Genomic DNA, 20,708 nt, shown 5'->3' with positions numbered 1-20,708 from the left:
ATGTCCTTTATTTTTACAAGTGTAACATATTATTGGCCTTTTTTTACCACCAGGGTTTTGGGGTTTAGGCTGATGAGACTTTGGTGTAAGAGCCTGTATACTTTCAATCCTCAGCCTCTCCTCCTGTTGTTTTCTACGCCTAACAATATTCTTGTGGTGTTCAATTGCGCACACTCTAGGGCAAGCTACTGTGACCCCTCTCCAATCAGGCAAAGATGTTTGTACCCTGTCCCTTACTGTCTTATTGAGTCCGTCCATTAGCACAGAGACAGCCACTTCCCTGTAATTTGCATCGTTCCCTGTATCTGATACCCCAATGTATCTATCCATTATTTGCAGGGCCCAATGGAAATATTCAGATGTCATTTCATTTTTCCTCTGTTTTATGGAGAAAATTCTTCTCCACTTAACAGTTGTGGGGAAATACAACTCTAGTTGCATGTTAATTTGCTCTAAGTTCTCCTGATTGTGTTTGTCAGTCATACGACTATCCGACTACAAACAGTGATACATTTTTGGGTGTCAATATTAGGGGGTAGGCATGCTTTCAAAAATATCCGCCAGTGTTTGTTTGTCGGTTCATACGCATTACCCAGATCTCTGATAAACTTCTGACATCTGGCTAAATGCTACGAGGGTCGGGGAATTCTGAAATGATTGACCACAGCTCATCTCTGGGCCACGGGCAATAAATTGTATTATTCCTGGTGAGGATTACTCCCTGACTATCGGTCCTCCTATTGGGAGTTACTATTTCCAAGACAGGATGTAATCCTACCATTCCGTTCCTAATCTGTTTACTGTGAGGTGTTGTTGTCTCTGTGCAATGAACTGTCTCACACTTACCGGTAGCTGTGACCTCACTAGTTCTTTCATTGGGGAATATTGTTACTGTTCTACCTGGTTGGACAGGCCCCACCTGAGTTTCCTGCAAGGTGACTGCTTGGAGGAGAGCTGTGATTTGGCTGGATCCTTCATCTTCTTGTGACCTATAACCTTGAAAAGACTTCAAAACAGGATACATCTTGCAAAAATTAGGGTTAATACATTGTTTTTGCACACTACTATCATTTACAGATGCACCATTGATTGCAGCCATCTTTTTTTCTTCGACCTGTGTCGGTAATGGTGTTTGTGTCTCCATTCCTGCTAAGTTTGGAACCTGCTTTACGAGTTTGTTCCCTTTGCATCTCCCCCTCTTGCTGCCATAAATTTAAACAATCATTTATGTCTAATCCTTTGTTTTCTGGATTTAAGAAGACATATTTTACTGCTTACATTCTGCAGTACCTCTGGTTCAAAGCTGCCCACCCTAAGGAATGGTTCCCTATCTTTGTCAGTCATACGTTCCCATTCAGACAAAAAGTCTTCAGCGTGTGGACCATATTTCCCACACATAATACTTTTTCCTTTAAACTTCACTGACCCCCTGGGCCGCGGCTCTTCAACCTGAACCCTGGTTAAACGTCCCTTACTTGAGCAACTGGCTCCCATAACTGTGGGCCTTTTCCCACAAACACCAAAATACTCAATATAAGGTGACGGTGAAAGTTCTCCGAGCGCTCTTCACCCACTCACGCCTACGTTGGCCAGTACTACCATACACTGTTGATAGCAAAGGCAATGTACTCAACTTAGGGCACCTATTGACCTATATTTACTGGAAGTTTTTAGGAATAACTTACCCTTTCCAGTAAAGTATCTGTCGTTGGAGATTCTCCTGAGAGAGACCAGCGAAAACTCCCTATGCGCTTTATTATACACAAATCACGCTTGCGTATGCTCTATACAGCGCTAATGATGCCGCGATTTTATGCAAAAGCTCGTAAAAAGGATATCACGTTGTGCTATATATCGCACCCACAAACGCGCGGTCCAATCGCACAGCATATAGGTACTTGTTACTTATCTGCCGTACGACCACTGGAATCGAATCACAAGCTGCGAAACCTCAGCCGGAGCGTATCAAAAACTATATAGGTCACAACACAATTCACAATTCCCTACCATGCTCCTGTGTAAGTCTCCTCACGACTTACGTATTAAACCTTATACTAACGTGACTCAGCCGCCTCACGCCACCTAGCCTCCACTCACTTGGTGTACCACACGACGGGATCCCGAATTCCCTGGGTTCGAATATCCACTCACTCCTACGTTCGCTCACTCAAACACACTTTGTTTTTCTGTACAGAAAATTTTAATTCATTCAGATAGGCAGCTTTACCCCAGAGGCAATACAGTTTTTAAACTAAATTTTTTTTATACTAATCTGCTTTTGAAATCTGATAGTTATGTGCTATTGTATTAAATGTCTACTATCCCACCTTTGAACTAAACGACACTATTGTGTAATTTGTACTTAGCGCCCGCATTCTTACGCACTTTGCGTAAACACGCGACCGTGTGTGTCTCTTACGCTGCGTGCGCAGTCCTTTACTTTGTCTGAGACACGTGTACAAAACCCTGCGTCCGCAATAAAACAAATGACACAGCTCTATAAATGTGAACAATACTAATTACTATTGCCCACTAGACACAACTTGTTCTGTATAAACTTTTATGCAGACCTGCGTTTGTGTCTTTATGCTTACTTCCTTAAACATTTATTTTAGTTTTAACTATATAGCAACAAATGTATCCGGTTTCACACAGATCTAAATGAATCTAGCAATCTGAGTCTTATGGCAACAATGTGAGAAGGTATACAAAGTATGGGTGCCTTTTGTTGTGTACACTTTTGGTGCCAAAAAAAAATTCACTGATTTTTAAATATATTTTTTCCAGTTTGTTTTACGGGTTCTACCAGCATCTCTACAAACCATACAGAGCAGACGTCATCTAATAAGCACACAAGTAGGGTTTTCAGTGTATCCATCGACCAAGAAAAGGTTACGTAGGATACTTTCTGTCCACCCTTTTGCTGATAGATTAAGTCTGCTGTGACCTGTTAGGCTGTGAGTATGTGGAAAACCAGACGATGCCCCCAATTGAGAATGCTGATTTTCATACAGGACTAAAAGCAACACTTTAAAAAGACATTTCATACACTTTAAATGAAGCCGCTGTGGCTGCTATACTTAATCTGCAACCTGTGGACTTTTTACACCGTTAGCGTACAGAGTCCTGTACCGAGTACGGACTTTGCGTACAAACGCCGCGCTGGCTGTACAAAGTACACACAGCGCGTACACACACAATGATACACCGTGAACCCTTAACAGCTATGCAATGCGATAATAATATACTTTAAACCTTAGCAGGGAAAGGAAGACACGACACCAGATTGTAATTAAACTACTGGGTTCCGACACCACAGCGTATTATTACTGAAAGGTGGTTACAATAACAAAGCAATACAATACAAAAGAATAATGGCTACAGTCAATGATACATACTTGTTTGGATTTCGCCGCGCTACCCAGTCTGGTCCTCGGTCATTTAGATAGATAACTTTGTGAGTCTTGTGTGACCAGGCCTGCAGCAGGCATCTTTTATACAGTAGATCAAAACATAATACAATAGACTAGGGGTGGGCAACATGCGGCCCGCGGGCCGGATACGGCCCGCGGACTGATCCTGCCTGGCCCGCTGTGCCCCATCAGCGTGCAATGACAAGCGGCCCGACAGGCTGAGCCGCTTGTCATTGCGCTACACTGCTCCTGCTGAGGAAATCCCGGTCACGTCACAGCGTCAGCTGACTGGGATTTCCTCTGTTGTTATGCGCTGGGCGGCATGGGGGGGCGGGCAGTTAGCAGGAGCGGCGGCCAGTGACTGAGGAGAAGAGCGCATGGGGGAGAAGGAGGAGGAGGAGGGAGGGGGAGGAGGGAGCCGCAGCAGCGCTGTGTAATTTGTAGAGGCACTGCTGCTGCTGTCCCTCTGCTTCACCATAGGCTGCCCTCCGCCGCTGTGAATGCTGGGAAGTGCATCCTAGTATTCACAGCGGCAGAGAACAGCCTATGGTGAAGCAGAGGGACAGCAGCAGCGCCTCCACCAATTACACAGCGCTGCTGCAGCTCCCTCCTCCCCCTCCCTCCTCCTCCTTGCCTGGGATCTCTGCAGAAGCTGCACCGAGGAGCCTAAGCCAGCGGAGAGAGTAAGTATAATTCTTTCTTTCTTTCTTTTCTGTCTGCCTTAATGTGTAAAAAGGGGACGCTGTCTGCCGTAATGTGTAAAAACAGGGGCACTGTCTGCTGTAATGTGTAAAAAAGGGGACTGTCTGCCGTAATGTGTAAAAATGGCACGCTGTCTGCCTTAATGTGTAAAAAAAGGGGTTGCTGTCTGCCGTAATGTGTAAAAAGGGCACGCTGTCTGCCTTAATGTGTAAAAAAGGGGATGCTGTCTGCTGTAATGTGTAAAAAAGGGCACGCTGTCTGCCGTAATGTGTAAAAAGGGGGACGCTGTCTGGCGTAATGTGTAAAAGAGGGCACGCTGTCTGCCGTAATGTGTAAAAAGGGGATGCTGTCTGCCGTAATGTGTAAAAACAGGGGCGCTGTCTGCTGTAATGTGTAAAAAAGGGTACTGTCTGCCGTAATGTATAAAAATGGCACGCTGTCTGCCTTAATGTGTAAAAAAAGGGGCTGCTGTCTGCCGTAATGTGTAAAAAGGGCACGCTGTCTGCCTTAATGTGTAAAAAAGGGGACGCTGTCTGCCGTAATGTGTAAAAAAGGGCACGCTGTCTGCCGTAATGTGCAAAAAGGGTGACGCTGTCTGCCGTAATGTGTAAAAGAGGGCACGCTGTCTGCCGTAATGTGTAAAAAGGGGGACGCTGTCTGCCGTATTGTGTAAAAAGTGGGACGCTGTCTGCCGTAATGCGTAAAAAGGAGGACGCTGTCTGTCTTAATGTGTAAAAAAGGGGACACTGTCTGCCGTAATGTGTAAAAAAGGGCACACTGTCTGCCGTAATGTGTAAAAAGGGCACGCTGTCTGCCTTAATGTGTAAAAAAGGGGACGCTGTCTGCCGTAATGTGTAAAAAGGGGATGCTGTCTGCCGAAATGTGTAAAAAAGGGCATGCTGTCTGCCGTAATGTGTAAAAAGGGGACGCTGTCTGCCGTAATGTGTAAAAATAGCACGTCTGCCTTAATGTGTAAAAAAAGGGGTTGCTGTCTGCCGTAATGTGTAAAAAGAGCACGCTGTCTGCAGTAATGTGTAAAAAAGGGGGACGCTGTCTGCCGTAATGTGTAAAAAGGGGGACGCTGTCTGCCGTAATGTGTAAAAAAGGGCACGCTGTCTGCCGTAATGTGTAAGAAGGGGGACGCTGTCTGCCGTAATGTGTAAAAAGGGGGACGCTGTCTGCCGTAATGTGTAAAAAAGGGACGCTGTCTGCCATAATGTGTAAAAAGGGGGACGCTGTCTGCCGTAATGTGTAAAAAAGGGGACGCTGTCTGCCGTAATGTGTAAAAAAGGGCACGCTGTCTGCCGTAATGTGTAAAAAGGGGACTCTTTTTGAGTATTTTGTGTGTGGCCCTCGATTATTCGCTGGAAGTGTTAAGCGGCCCCCCAGCTGAAATAATTGACCACCCCTGCAATAGACACTGTGTGCTCTTCTTCCATTGGTTTGGGGGTGGGACATATCCTGTGCACCGGAGATCATTGGTCAGCTCAAGAAGTGGGCGATGGCTAGGACTTGAGATTAGGTTTCTGTTGTTTGCATCTGAGTTCCCGCCCCATGACCAGTTAAACCTATCACATTAATCATACATAAATCTGGTATTATTAATAACTTAATGTGGTAATATATAATAATATTCTTATTCCCATCAGATTAATGTTTACGTGACTCTGAACAATATGATCCCACACATGATATGATTATCTATTTCCATCCTCAAGATATACATATATCCACATATATCCATATACTCATATATATATATATATATATATATATATATATTTACATATGTATACACACACACATACTCCTGCTATTACAATTTGTTAGGAATTATATATATATATATATATATATATATATATACAAACACATACATTTCCAAGAGTTTAAACTATGAATGTTAATATCTCAGATTTCTTAATGTCTGGTTTGTATTTTGGTTAGCTATTTGCTAATTGAGTTTCTCGCAGCTTAGGTTCCTGGGTATTGTCTCTTTGTTTGTTTTTGTCTTCAGGTGAGACAATGACAATCCAGTACTTATTGTTTTAAATAGAAACTCGGCTACCCTAGTAAACAAAGGTATTTGCCTTCTTCATATAATTGCAAAGCTTAGTGTAAATAAGGCCATTGTATTTTAGTCTCTGGGAGTTTCAATTTATGTGTGACCGATCTTCATGCTATTTAGAAGAAAAAGCAGACAGTGTGAGATTTATGCAATATATAGATTAGATTTATGATATGTCTCTGTGGCTTTTCCATGCGAGTACAAATTCCACTGTAATTACTCATACCACACTCTAATGTGCATGACCGCGGGAGTGACCATACGCAATTTGCGAATATGTGCACGCACAGCCGAACACGTACGCACACGAAGGCCATCTATGTGGTGTTTGTACATAACGTGTGTGTTGTAATATTTTCTGACTTCAACAGATTCCAGCTGCGGCTTATCTCCATGTGAGGATGCCTACCAACCAATGTGCCACCAAAAGACCTGCCAGTGGTTCACCCGACAATGACAGTCACATCGCAGACAGCCACACAAGCCACTGGATCACCAGGGCACTTCTTGTAGGAGCGGCCCAAAGGGGGGCGCACATAGCACTGTCATCTGTCATAAATAAAAAAGATTTTAAACAACTCAGGGGGGTCACATGCCTTGTTAACCCCCCCCCCACAGAATCCACCACAGCTCCTGCCTACTCTCAGGTGAATATGCAGCTTAAAATCATAACTGGTTAAGGCAGATAACTCTTCTGGTGTCTGCTGATGGTATGCAGATAAGGTGGCAAGGTCCATATAAATCCCATTCAGGATCACCATCAGTACCAGATTAAGGTACACATGGGCCTGGAGCTGAAATTCATGAAGGGCCTATTGTGTGCGGCTGCAGGGGGTGTGACCAATGCTGTAGGTGATTGACTATTTTGTGGGAAGCATGTCCAATGCTGTGTGGGGGTGGTCTGCACGTAGCCTGTGCTATGTGTTGTGGCTATGATACGTGGACCGGAGACAGTCTACAGTGAGATCATCTCATAACGTTACCCTGAGTTTTTATATATATATATATATATAGAGAGAGAGAGAGAGAGAGAGAGGGAGAGAGAGATATGGGACAGACCTAGATTGACTTGAAGGATAGTGTGATGGGAGGGGGAAAAGGATTTAGCACCAGTCGGGGAGTAGGGAAGAGCGGAAGGGCAGACTGGGGCGACAGTTTATGGAGGGATCATCTCATGCCATTACCCTGAAATGGTTATAGTATAACAGCTGCTACTACAGAAAACAAATGTAAAAAATATATATGTATACATATGTATATATATATATATATATCCATCCATTTCATTTAACTACAAAAGGGGTTCAGGCACAGATCAGACCAGCACACTTTTTAAATGCAAAAACATGGTTTATATTTTGAAGCATGAGTTCAGCACAGCGGCACATGAAAAGATTCCAGCATTTAATACTTTACATGTCAGTAGATCCCATGATATACATGTTGAGATATGGAAATGAATATGGCCAAGTCAGCTCATCCCTACAGCTGTTTCGGTCTCCAACCATCGTCAGGGGAGAGTCACATACAAACTGCTCAGAGTGCCGGTATTTAACTTATGTGCGTTAGCACAATTATGCTCACCTGTCCGGTTGCAGTGCCGCTGTCCACCCTCCTCCGGACCAGGCTCACACGTGCAGGACGCCCGTGGAACGCGGTCCACTGCTGATGACGTCATCATGGAAATTACGTCCGCAGCGTCCGCGTCTCCAGGCAACAACACCGTGCTTCCTGGTAACCGGACTCTCTGTGACACCGTGGCTTGGCAACCATACATACACATTTGAGGGTTATCTTACTTGTGCTTCTAAAGATACATACTCCTCATACCCCTTCTCTTTCCTGTACATTTTGAGATGTGTTCGTAAATAAATATATGTATATGTGTGAATATACAGTAGTAAAGGGACCACATGCCATGTCATCCCAATTTACCCTGGTGCTCGTCCTCTCTTCTTCTCCTGTTTAATCCCCACCACCACACTCTATCCTGAAAGCTCTTTTCCTAGGTCTATCCCTACTCTATAGCAATAAAGGTGCTCTATGTGCTCTATGAGCAACATGGCCTAGTGTGTTCCCTTCCCTGCTGGGGCGGTCGGCGGGAGTGTGTACACACTGAGCGATATGCAAACTATATCACTGAGTAACGTCACGCCATGGCAGGGCAATGCATGCAGTTTTTGTCCGACAGTCCAAATTGAGCTGCATGCATGGCCGACAGTGAGGGTCATTAATGACCGCAGGGCTGTACATCGCTCGGCGGTGGAGGCATACACACTTAGCGATAAAGTAAACAACATTGCTCAGGAAGGGTCAAAATGAGCAACGTCGTTTATTTTTTTGTAAGTGTGTACAGACCTTAAGATCCATTTTGGCACATGCTCCGTCTCCCATTTTGGCTCCAGGTCCTATGAAATAATAAATAAACTGGGCCTAGACCCTGAGACAGCATGCTCTCGCCCTGTCTCAGGCCTGCACAAACTCCTGGCTGTGTTGCACTTTATGGCAACTGGGAGCTTTCAGGCTGTGTCTGGGGATGTCATTGGAATCTCACAGCCCTCATTTTCAAGAATACTAACACAGGTGATGTATACCTAACTACCTCCTCTGTTTTTGGTTGGTTTTAATTACTCTAAGTGGCCAGTTCTGTCCTAAAATCTCATGTTTTATTTTCTATCAAATATACACACAGGTGTTGGCTGTTTTGCAGCCCCACATCGATGCCTCAATCTGCTTCCCTACCCAGGAGTCTCAGTGGCATGCCATCAGGGTAGATTTCTATGAGCTTGCTGGCATGCCCAATGTGCTGGGAGCCATAGATTGCACACACATTCAGCTGAGACCACCTAGGGGCAGGCAGCACAACTCTATACTAATCGTCATCTAGACCACTCAACAAATGTGCAGGTGGTTTATGATGCAAAACTCAAAATAATGAGTGTTGTTGCTGGTTCCCCTGGGGGCTGCCATGACTCCTTCATCCTCAGTCAGTCATCCCTCTTTGATAAGTTTGAGGACAGAAAAATGGCAGATGGATGGCTGCTGGGTATGTAATTTGATATGTGTAGGCCTGTGTATACTTTGGCCAAATACAGTGTGTTACTTATGTGTTGCTGTATCTTAACATGAATCACGTTACTATATCTGTCTTTCAGGTGATGGAGGATATGGCTGTTTCTCTTGGCTTCTAACTCCATTGTCCCGACCTGATTCCCCTGCTGAACACAATTACAATAATGCACATAAGTCCACGTGGAATGTGATAGAAAGATGTTTTGGGGTGCTGAAAGCGAGGTTTCGGTGTCTGGATAAGTCTGCTGGGCTTTTGTTGTATAGTCCCTTGAAGGTGACTCAAATTGTGTTCTGCTACTGCTTTCTTCATAACGTGTTTGCATCAAGATCTGCCACATGTTGATGAGGATGAGGAGGATGAAGAAAGCAGCCAGCAAGCAGAGGAATTAGAGACATCTGGCGACACTTGGAGTACAGATGTAGGGAGGCAGGTAAGACAACACCTCATAAATACACATTTTTAAGTTAAGTATGTTTTGCATCTTTCATTTATTGTGTAAGGCTAAATTTTGTTAAATAATGTATATGTTAAAAAACATTACTCAGAATGTGTCTTTCTCCTTTAGACATACAAACATACCCTTGCTATATTTTTTTCAAATGCAGCATGTGTATTGTCTTGTTTGAAATTGGCCACACATCAGAATCAGAGTCACATGTATGAATTTGGGATAAGTATTCATAGGGGTATATGCAATTGCAGTCGAATTACAGAAATAGTCGAATTCCGGAACTTTTTCGCCCCCAAAAAAAATTCGCCTATGCAGTACAGTACTTTTTCGCAAAAAAACGGACATTCAAAATTCGACTTTTGGAAATTCGACTTTTTTCGCATTCGACTTTTCTGCAATGGTACAAATGCTGCAATTCGCCCAAAGCATATTCAATTCAAGTTTGGAAATTCGACAGCAGTGCTTTTCGACCGCAAATTCGACTATTTCAGTCCGCCTCAGTTGCCTGGCGGGATCTGAAAAAAAAATTTTAGTACCTGATTTTTTTTTATATTTGAGGATTGCTAGTAGCATATCTATTTATATTTGAAAGGATTATCTACTTGGTTTGTCTTTTTTTGCTTCACAAGTATTATTTAATTGATTTTTTAAAGGAATATTTTTTTCTTCAATCTCCTGAGGGAAATTTACCCATGATTCCACAGTTTTACCCAGGATACACTTCTGCAAAGCCCCTCCTATCTCCTCACTCCCGGGTTTGAGACTACAGGGAGAGGAGCCATTACAGTCAGCTCTCTTGTGGAATCGTTTTTTTAGGAAAATTCCTGCGTTTTAAAACACATTCCTATTTTTGTACTGACTACAATGATGGAGCCTTTTTCTGACCAGATTGTGATGTTCATGCTGGCTGCAAGCATGATGGAGGAAGAAAGTGCTGATGAACATCAGGATCCAGGTCAGCAAATGTCTGCATTGGGTGAGCCAGTATTGCGGGTTTCATTTCCACGTCCACGCCAGTATCGCACTAGGCGTGAACTGGAGGATCTCAGCGAGTTCGAGGTGATACAAAATTATCGCTTATCGACTCGCGACATATATTTGCTGTACGCTCTGTTGATGGCCGACCTTGAACCTCGGGCACGGACAAATCGTGCAGTCAGCGGTTTCCAGAAACTGCTGGCGACGTTACATTTTTTGGCGTCAGGCACATTCCAGCCTACACTGTCTCAAACATGCGGTTTTTCACAGTCGACACTGTTGCGCTGTATAACCCAGGTCATTAGGGCTTTCCGCAAATTGACGATCCAGTACATCACATTTCCAGAGACGGACAGCGAATGTCGTGAGATCAAATTAGGCTTTTTCAACAAATACAAATTTCCCAATGTGCTGGGCGCGATTGACTGTACCCACGTGCAGATCAGACCGCCACGGAATTCGGAGGAATGTTTTCGGAACCGAAAACATTTCCATTCCCTGAACGTGCAGGCGGTCTGTGATGTAAACATGAGATTTTTGAACATTTTTGTGGGATTTCCTGGATCATCTCACGACTCCTTCATCCTAAGCCAGTCATCGCTGTTTGACAAGTTCGAAACAGGAAACATGCCTGGTGGCTGGCTGTTAGGTATGTATTTCTTAATTTTTTAATTTTTTTATTATTTTATAATCATTTTTTTTTATTATTTTTTACAAGTACCTAACATTTTTTTTATATTTTCTTTAGGCGATGCGGGTTATCCAAACAAACCGTTGCTCTTGACCCCATTGTCTAATCCTGTTGGTAGAGCAGAAAAACGTTACCAAGAGACACACATTGCATCGAGGCAAATAATTGAACGTGCCTTCGGTGTACTTAAAAGCCGGTTTCGATGTTTAGACACTTCCGGCGGTGCTCTTTTGTACTCACCGGCGAAGGTTTGCGGCATGGTAAATGCATGTTGTATTTTACACAACATATGTGTCGCAAACCGTTTGCTGGTGACTCTTCGTCGCAGTGCTTTCCGACGCGGGAACCGGTCTTCTGCTCTACCGGTGGGTATGGACGAAGGAGAGGATTCCCGGCGGACATTGATCCAAAAATTTTTTGCAGTTGCCTGTGAGTATACTGACAACATTTGTATTATCGTGTAAACTGACATTGTAATATTTTAAAAAAAACCTCTTCATTTATGTATTTCAGAGTTTTACATCCTGTTGATGTATATCCCCAGGCCATGTTTGTACAGTTCGTTCCCCCCTGTTTTATCCTGTTGTTGGGTTACCGCAAATATTTGACCCTTTTATCCAACTCTACCATGGGCGACCTACTGGTGATGTGGACCTGACCCTCCGCCATGTAGCAGACAACCCCCTCAGGTGAGATGTATTGACCAAAAATCCCTTGTCCAAAATCACCCCGGCATGTCCAAAGTGCAGCCCTCCGGCATTTGCAAGACTGCACATTCAAACATTCCCTGATACAACAATGCTTGTCAGGGAATGTTTGGATGTGTAGTGACGCAAGTGCCGGAGGGTTGCATTTGGGCCGCTGTAACACGCTTGTGTTGTGTGGACTGTATGTACCTCTTCTTTCCAGTCCCAGGGTGACACTATTACCCATATCTGGAAGCTCAAACTGTTCTCTTCCACAGGTCCTGCAGTGTATCTTCACAAGTGGCGTGGATGTTGAAGAGACAAGACATTTCACCTGATGTTCCATGGGCGACCTACTGGTGATGTGGACCTGACTCTCCGCCATGTAGCAGACAACCCCCTCAGGTGAGATGTATTGACCAAAAATCCTTGTCCAAAATCACTCCGGCATGTCCAAAGTGCAACCCTCCGGCATTTGCAAGACTGCACATTTAAACATTCCCTGATACAACAATGCTTGTCAGGGAATGTTTGGATGTGTAGTGACGCAAGTGCCGGAGGGTTGCATTTGGGCCGCTGTAACACGCTTGTGTTGTGTGGACTGTATGTACCTCTTCTTTCCAGTCCCAGGGTGACACTATTACCCATATCTGGAAGCTCAAACTGTTCTCTTCCACAGGTCCTGCAGTGTATCTTCACAAGTGGCGTGGATGTTGAAGAGACAAGACATTTCACCTGATGTTCCATGGGCGACCTACTGGTGATGTGGACCTGACTCTCCGCCATGTAGCAGACAACCCCCTCAGGTGAGATGTATTGACCAAAAATCCTTGTCCAAAATCACTCCGGCATGTCCAAAGTGCAACCCTCCGGCATTTGCAAGACTGCACATTTAAACATTCCCTGATACAACAATGCTTGTCAGGGAATGTTTGGATGTGTAGTGACGCAAGTGCCGGAGGGTTGCATTTGGGCCGCTGTAACACGCTTGTGTTGTGTGGACTGTATGTACCTCTTCTTTCCAGTCCCAGGGTGACACTATTACCCATATCTGGAAGCTCAAACTGTTCTCTTCCACAGGTCCTGCAGTGTATCTTCACAAGTGGCGTGGATGTTGAAGAGACAAGACATTTCACCTGATGTTCCATGGGCGACCTACTGGTGATGTGGACCTGACTCTCCGCCATGTAGCAGACAACCCCCTCAGGTGAGATGTATTGACCAAAAATCCCTTGTCCAAAATCACCCCGGCATGTCCAAAGTGCAGCCCTCCGGCATTTGCAAGACTGCACATTCAAACATTCCCTGATACAACAATGCTTGTCAGGGAATGTTTGGATGTGTAGTGACGCAAGTGCCGGAGGGTTGCATTTGGGCCGCTGTAACACGCTTTTGTTGTGTGGACTGTATGTACCTCTTCTTTCCAGTCCCAGGGTGACACTAATTACCCATATCTGGAAGCTCAAACTGTTCTCTTCCACAGGTCCTGCAGTGTATCTTCACAAGTGGCGTGGATGTTGGAGACAAGACATTTCACCTGATGTTCCATGGGCGACCTACTGGTGATGTGGACCTGACTCTCCGCCATGTAGCAGACAACCCCCTCAGGTGAGATGTATTGACTAAAAATCCCTTGTCCAAAATCACCCCGGCATGTCCAAAGTGCAGCCCTCCGGCATTTGCAAGACTGCACATTCAAACATTCCCTGATACAACAATGCTTGTCAGGGAATGTTTGGATGTGTAGTGACGCAAGTGCCGGAGGGTTGCATTTGGGCCGCTGTAACACGCTTGTGTTGTGTGGACTGTATGTACCTATTCTTTCCAGTCCCAGGGTGACACTAATTACCCATATCTGGAAACTCAAACTGTTCTCTTCCACAGGTCCTGCAGTGTATCTTCACAAGTGGCGTGGATGTTGGAGACAAGACATTTCACCTGATGTTCCATGGGCGACCTACTGGTGATGTGGACCTGACTCTCCGCCATGTAGCAGACAACCCCCTCAGGTGAGATGTATTGACCAAAAATCCCTTGTCCAAAATCACCCCGGCATGTCCAAAGTGCAGCCCTCCGGCATTTGCAAGACTGCACATTCAAACATTCCCTGATACAACAATGCTTGTCAGGGAATGTTTGGATGTGTAGTGACGCAAGTGCCGGAGGGTTGCATTTGGGCCGCTGTAACACGCTTGTGTTGTGTGGACTGTATGTACCTCTTCTTTCCAGTCCCAGGGTGACACTAATTACCCATATCTGGAAGCTCAAACTGTTCTCTTCCACAGGTCCTGCAGTGTATCTTCACAAGTGGCGTGGATGTTGAAGAGACACGACATATTCCATCGCCCACCTACTTACGTACAATCCAACTGCATTTCAAATTTTAATAAAAACCACAGAAAACTTCTATTTTTTAAAGTTTATTGAAGAAAAATAAAATGAATTTATTTTTTAAATAAAGTTTGAAAGTTAATTGAAACAAAAAATTAGTTTGTTCTTCTTTACATTCTTTTCTTGTGTATATAGATATCTGTGGGGAAAAGAAAAAATAAAGTATATTAAAGTAAAGACACACTAAATTTATGTTCATGTTCATTTCTTTTCCATGAAAATTTGTGGAACCACACAGCCCAGCATGACCCATTGCTGGACTGTGTGGTTCCACAAAGGCATGCGGTTCAAAGTGAAATAGTGGTGTCAGTGGTCAGCACTTTGAAACGCTAACATTTGTGGAACCACACAGCCCAGCATGACCCATTGCTGGACTGTGTGGTTCCACAAAGGCATGCGGTTCAAAGTGAAATAGTGGTGTCAGTGGTCAGCACTTTGACACGCTAACATTTGTGGAACCACACAGCCCAGCATGACCCATTGCTGGACTGTGTGGTTCCACAAAGGCATGCGGTTCAAAGTGAAATAGTGGTGTCAGTGGTCAGCACTTTGACACGCTAACATTTGTGGAACCACACAGCCCAGCATGACCCATTGCTGGACTGTGTGGTTCCACAAAGGCATGCGGTTCAAAGTGAAATAGTGGTGTCAGTGGTCAGCACTTTGACACGCTAACATTTGTGGAACCACACAGCCCAGCATGACCCATTGCTGGACTGTGTGGTTCCACAAAGGCATGCGGTTCAAAGTGAAATAGTGGTGTCAGTGGTCAGCACTTTGACACGCTAACATTTGTGGAACCACACAGCCCAGCATGACCCATTGCTGGACTGTGTGGTTCCACAAAGGCATGCGGTTCAAAGTGAAATAGTGGTGTCAGTGGTCAGCACTTTGACACGCTAACATTTGTGGAACCACACAGCCCAGCATGACCCATTGCTGGACTGTGTGGTTCCACAAAGGCATGCGGTCCAAAGTTTCTTGAATAGATACATTGAAACATGGTTCTACTCACCTTGGTACGCACAACACGAACTTATGCCGTCCACTTCATTTTTCCCACCAATCCTATGAATAAGTCAAAAACACAGACTAGTGAATAGTAAATTCACACAATGAAAGCCTACTGTACACCATTACAAAAAGGATATTTGGAAGAAAAAAGTGGTATCAGAATAGCTCTTTGGCCCATCATACATGTAGCCACAAGGAGCTTTCATCCGTTACCACACGCGCCCGCATACATGCCCGCGCATGTATGCCTACACAAAGCTCCTTGGTAGTACCCGGTCACGGGTGGGGAAGCCCAACACAGAAAACAATAGTAAGAAAAAAAAAAAACTAATGGGAGGGGAAGAAAGGGATACATGAAAAACATATATAAGTAAATAAAACAATACGACCGGGTTTATGGTGGAAGTCTGTCCGGATCCTCTTCTTCCCCCTGATAGGGCGTCGATGTCCTGGGAGGCTGGGTAGTACGTTGACTGGGCCTCTGTGCCCATGCGGCTGTAGATTGTGCGGCCGGTGGTGGATGCATCTGGGGGGTGGGGTACATCCCTGTATATCCCTGGTACATCTGTGACTGTCTGTACTGGGATGGTACTTGAGGAAGGGTACGAGGCGTCCTTGTGGCTTGCGACGGCGGATATGGTGGATCACCAGCGTGTTGATGAGCTGGTCCTGGGAGCTTATCATAGATCATCTGCAGTGTGGTTGCGATGACCTGTTGGCTGGATGAGGATTGTCGATGACTCTCCGACATGTTAGTATTGCTTTCTGCCAGACATGAGGTGTTGTCCACGAGCCGGGTCATGGATTCGGCCAGAATGTGAAGGACGTCCATATTCTCCCTATGATCTTGCATTCTGACCTGTAGCATTGTGGCCGTGCTGTCGGAAAGAGTCTTCTGCAGTTCAAGCAGACTGTTTGACATTTTCTCCATTGTCCTCTCAATGTTGTCCAGTCTGCTTCCCACGACATTTGTATACGTATCCTGGCGGGTCCCAATCTCCGATGCCAGGGTGTGAACCCTCTGAACAGTTGAGGGATTCTGCCCACCACTTGCATTTGGGCAGCTGTAAAGAAAATTAGAAAATATTATACACATTCATCACACATTTGTTTGAAGGCTCACAATTCAATTTACTCACACAGGGATGTAGCAACTGCATCCTCCTGCACTTCCACCTCTTCATCCTCTGACAAATCCTGTAGGAGGAGATCCGGCCTGAAGTAGGAACCAATCCCCGAAGCTAGTCCGCTGCTGGTCCGTGGCACCACTGTTTGCAAAATAATTTTTTTTGGAAAGTTAATAACCTTTACACAACTGCTCAACCCCCCCCCCCCTCCCCCACACACAAAATAAATACAAACCTTCTCCATCCTGTGATGCCGCTGCTCCAGGAGCTTCACTTGTCCTCGTTTCGGAAGACTTTTCAAGGGTCTGGCTGGATACTTCTGCACGGCTGTCCTCAAACCCAAGAAAAGTCTCGTCTGTTAACCCTGTAGACTCAAACAGATCGGGTGATGGGTCCACAAGGGTTGTGTCTTGAGGCTCTTCAGTCACAGTCCCAGAGCTCCTGGAGAGACGACGATCTGGTGATGGCCTGCGCGCAGGAGCTGATGTTTGGCGCCCATCTTGTGGTGTGGTCGCCGACGGTGTCTGGCGCACAGGTGAAGTTCTGTGCGCTGATGTCTGGCGCACAGGTGATAGTCTGCGCGCTGACGTCGTCTGGTGCACAGGTGACAAACTGCGCGATGACGAACTGTGGCGCACAGGTGACGATCTGTGCGCTCCCGATGCTTGCGGCGCAGGTGATGGTCCGCGCGCTGCTGCCGATGCCTGCTGCACAGGTGACGGTCCGTGCGCTGGCGATGTCCTGCGCGCAGGTGATGTCCTCTGGGCAGGCCTGTCTGAAAAAAAAAAAACTCACATTAGCACATACAAAAATTTTAAAGGGAAGTACAGTTCATGTGAATGTATTCTTACCATCAGACCTCCTTTTGGACGGCTTATCTCCCGCCTTCTTCCGTCTTCTGGGCGGTTCTTCCTCCTCGGGAAAGCCAGCAGGACGGCTAGAGTCCACACCTCCGCGAACTCCTTCGACCATGGCAGGGTTCATGCGCCTTCTAATAACATCCTCCCAGGGTAGCCACTTCAGGTTGAGAGCCGGGCCACCTCCCGTAGCTGTCTCATGTCGGCGCTGAATCCGCATCTTCTTCTTGGTCTGTCTGCGGCAATCACTGTACCGCTTCAAGCAATTTCTGGTGCTCCGGTGGTTTCCAGATATTGTAGTGACTTGACTCGCAATGGATTCCCAGATGCTTCGCTTTGTCCTAGCTGCTGTTGTCTGTGCCCTTGGTCCATACAAAACGTCGTAGGACCTGTCGACGCAATCCACTAGGGTACAGTTTTCCGCCTCAGTGTATCTGGGTCCACGCGGCTTTTTCGGTCCTGCATCTTCACCAGAGGCTTCCTCCTCCGACTGCTCCTCTGGCTGGCTTCTTGCCTTTAGGGATAAAAAAAAAAATTTAATAAGATCAATATGTATTTGTGAGTGTCAGTATCCCTGGCATTGCGCACATATACCTGTAGGTGTGCATGGCAGTGCGCAAACTAGAGTGGGTAAAGTTTGATGCTATTTGTGTCTGCAGGTGTGGTTAGTACCTTTCTACTAGGCTTTTTCTTAGTCTTCTCATGGGCCCTTGACGACCGCGGCTGGTCACTACATGCCTGGTCGGCCGTATCCTCCTCCTGGGTTGGCTCCTACTCCTCGTTGCTATGCAGGGATAGATCCGAGGGGGTGGGGGAAGGGGCGGATCGGGTCTGCTTGTCCTTTGACATCTCTGTTTAAAAAAAAGTACAAATTATATATATATATATATATATATACACATACATATATACATATATATATACACATACACATACACATTACATAATTAAATGCAATCACGTCATGCTGCTGGGACCCCAGTTCTCAAGCATGACTGACACACACACAAAATGGCTGACACACACACAAAATGGCTGACACACACACAAAATGGCTGACACACACACACAAAATGGCTGACACACACACACAAAATGGCTGACACACACACAAAATGGCTGACACACACACACAAAATGGCTGACACACACACACAAAATGGCTGACACACACACAAAATGGCTGACACACACACACAAAATGGCTGACACACACACAAAATGGCTGACACACACACACAAAATGGCTGACACACACAAAATGGCTGACACACACACAAAATGGCTGACACACACAAAATGGCTGGAAGGAATACACATGTTTGGCAAACAGTCGACAGCACTTGTCGGCCAGATGGCCAACCAAACTTGCTCCAAATCACCCCAAAATGGCCAGAAAGCATCCCAGCACACTCAGGAGGTACACCACAGCTAAATTAGGAGGGAAAACACATGTTTGGCAAACAGTCGACAGCACTTGTCGGCCAGATGGCCGACCAAACTTGCTCCAAATCACCCCAAAATGGCCAGAAAGCATCCCAGCACACTCAGGAGGTACACCACAGCTAAATTAGGAGGGAAAACACATGTTTGGCAAACAGTCGACAGCACTTGTCGGCCAGATGGCCGACCAAACTTGCTCCAAATCACCCCAAAATGGCCAGAAAGCATCCCAGCACACTCAGGAGGTACACCACAGCTAAATTAGGAGGGAAAACACATGTTTGGCAAACAGTCGACAGCACTTGTCGGCCAGATGGCCGACCAAACTTGCTCCAAATCACCCCAAAATGGCCAGAAAGCATCCCAGCACACTCAGGAGGTACACCACAGCTAAATTAGGAGGGAAAACACATGTTTGGCAAACAGTCGACAGCACTTGTCGGCCAGATGGCCGACCAAACTTGCTCCAAATCACCCCAAAATGGCCAGAAAGCATCCCAGCACACTCAGGAGGTACACCACAGCTAAATTAGGAGGGAAAACACATGTTTGGCAAACAGTCGACAGCACTTGTCGGCCAGATGGCCGACCAAACTTGCTCCAAATCACCCCAAAATGGCCAGAAAGCATCCCAGCACACTCAGGAGGTACACCAATGCTAAAAGAAGACCCAAAAAGTCATTTAATGAAAAAAAAAACGTGAAAAACTACCCCAAAACACAAATCTCCCCCAAAAAATGCAGCAACACAAGCAGGAGCTATACACATACCTGCACACATACACAAACACCCCATGTACACCTCATGGCAACCCCCACTACACAAACACATACATACATGCAACACCAGACCCACATGTGGTACTTACCTACAAATGTTGTAAATGCTCCTAAAATGGCTCTCCTCCGGGGTAACAGGTATCCTCCTGACTGTCCTGGAATAAAGCCTGCTGGGGTGTCCAAACGATATCCACAGCAAACAACCAAATTGCTAGCTCTGCACCTCCTCACTCCTCTCTGCAGGTTCACAAAATGGCTGCAGAGCACGCAGCAAACAAGCCCTAATAAAGGGCTGCTTTCGGCGGGAAGTCGAATTCGGGACGCCCACTACTCGCCGATTGGCCGTTATCCGCCTGGGGGTTGGTCGAATCCGTTTAACATTGCATATGGTGAATTCATGGTCCCGGCGGCAGGGCTGCGGCTGGCGAGTGCGGGCGAATTTTAAACGGGTGGAAAAAAGGACGCGATTCGCCCGCTATTGCATATACCCCTTAAACTTAAAACTGTCCCAAAACACTTGATCAGGGCCTTGTGCTAATGGTGTTGTTGGGCTGTGTTGTGGTGGTGGTGTGCTTTGCTGTGGTGGTGTACTCACAAGTGCTGGGGGCTGTTTCCTTCAATTACTGGCTGCATTTGTAGAATGATTGTCTCCTCCATGCCACTGTGTTGATGTGGTTGCGTCGGGATGCTGGTACCAGTACTAGAATCTGGGGAACAAAAAATGTAGATGTTATTTATCCATATGTGTTTTACATTGTGCAGAAACCAGAATCATGGAGCACAGGTATTTGAATATTGTTTTCACATATCCAGCATAGCAGCATCATCACTCATAATTTATACACATACATATGCCTGTTTATGGCAAATATGTGTGTTTACTTCATGGAAGCACATGAGTTGTTTGGTAGACCAGACAAAATGCACCTTAAAAACACATGTAACCACATAAATGAGTTGCCTTGTAGTGACTAAACCAAAAACCTAGTAATATTTTTGTATGTTGGTGGCAATGTTACCTAAAACACACATGTT

This window comes from Pseudophryne corroboree, chromosome 1 (genome assembly GCF_028390025.1).
Source record: "Pseudophryne corroboree isolate aPseCor3 chromosome 1, aPseCor3.hap2, whole genome shotgun sequence".
NCBI classification, from domain to species: domain Eukaryota; kingdom Metazoa; phylum Chordata; class Amphibia; order Anura; family Myobatrachidae; genus Pseudophryne; species Pseudophryne corroboree.
The sequence above is the reverse complement of the archived record's forward strand: the minus strand, read 5'-3'. Positions refer to the sequence as shown.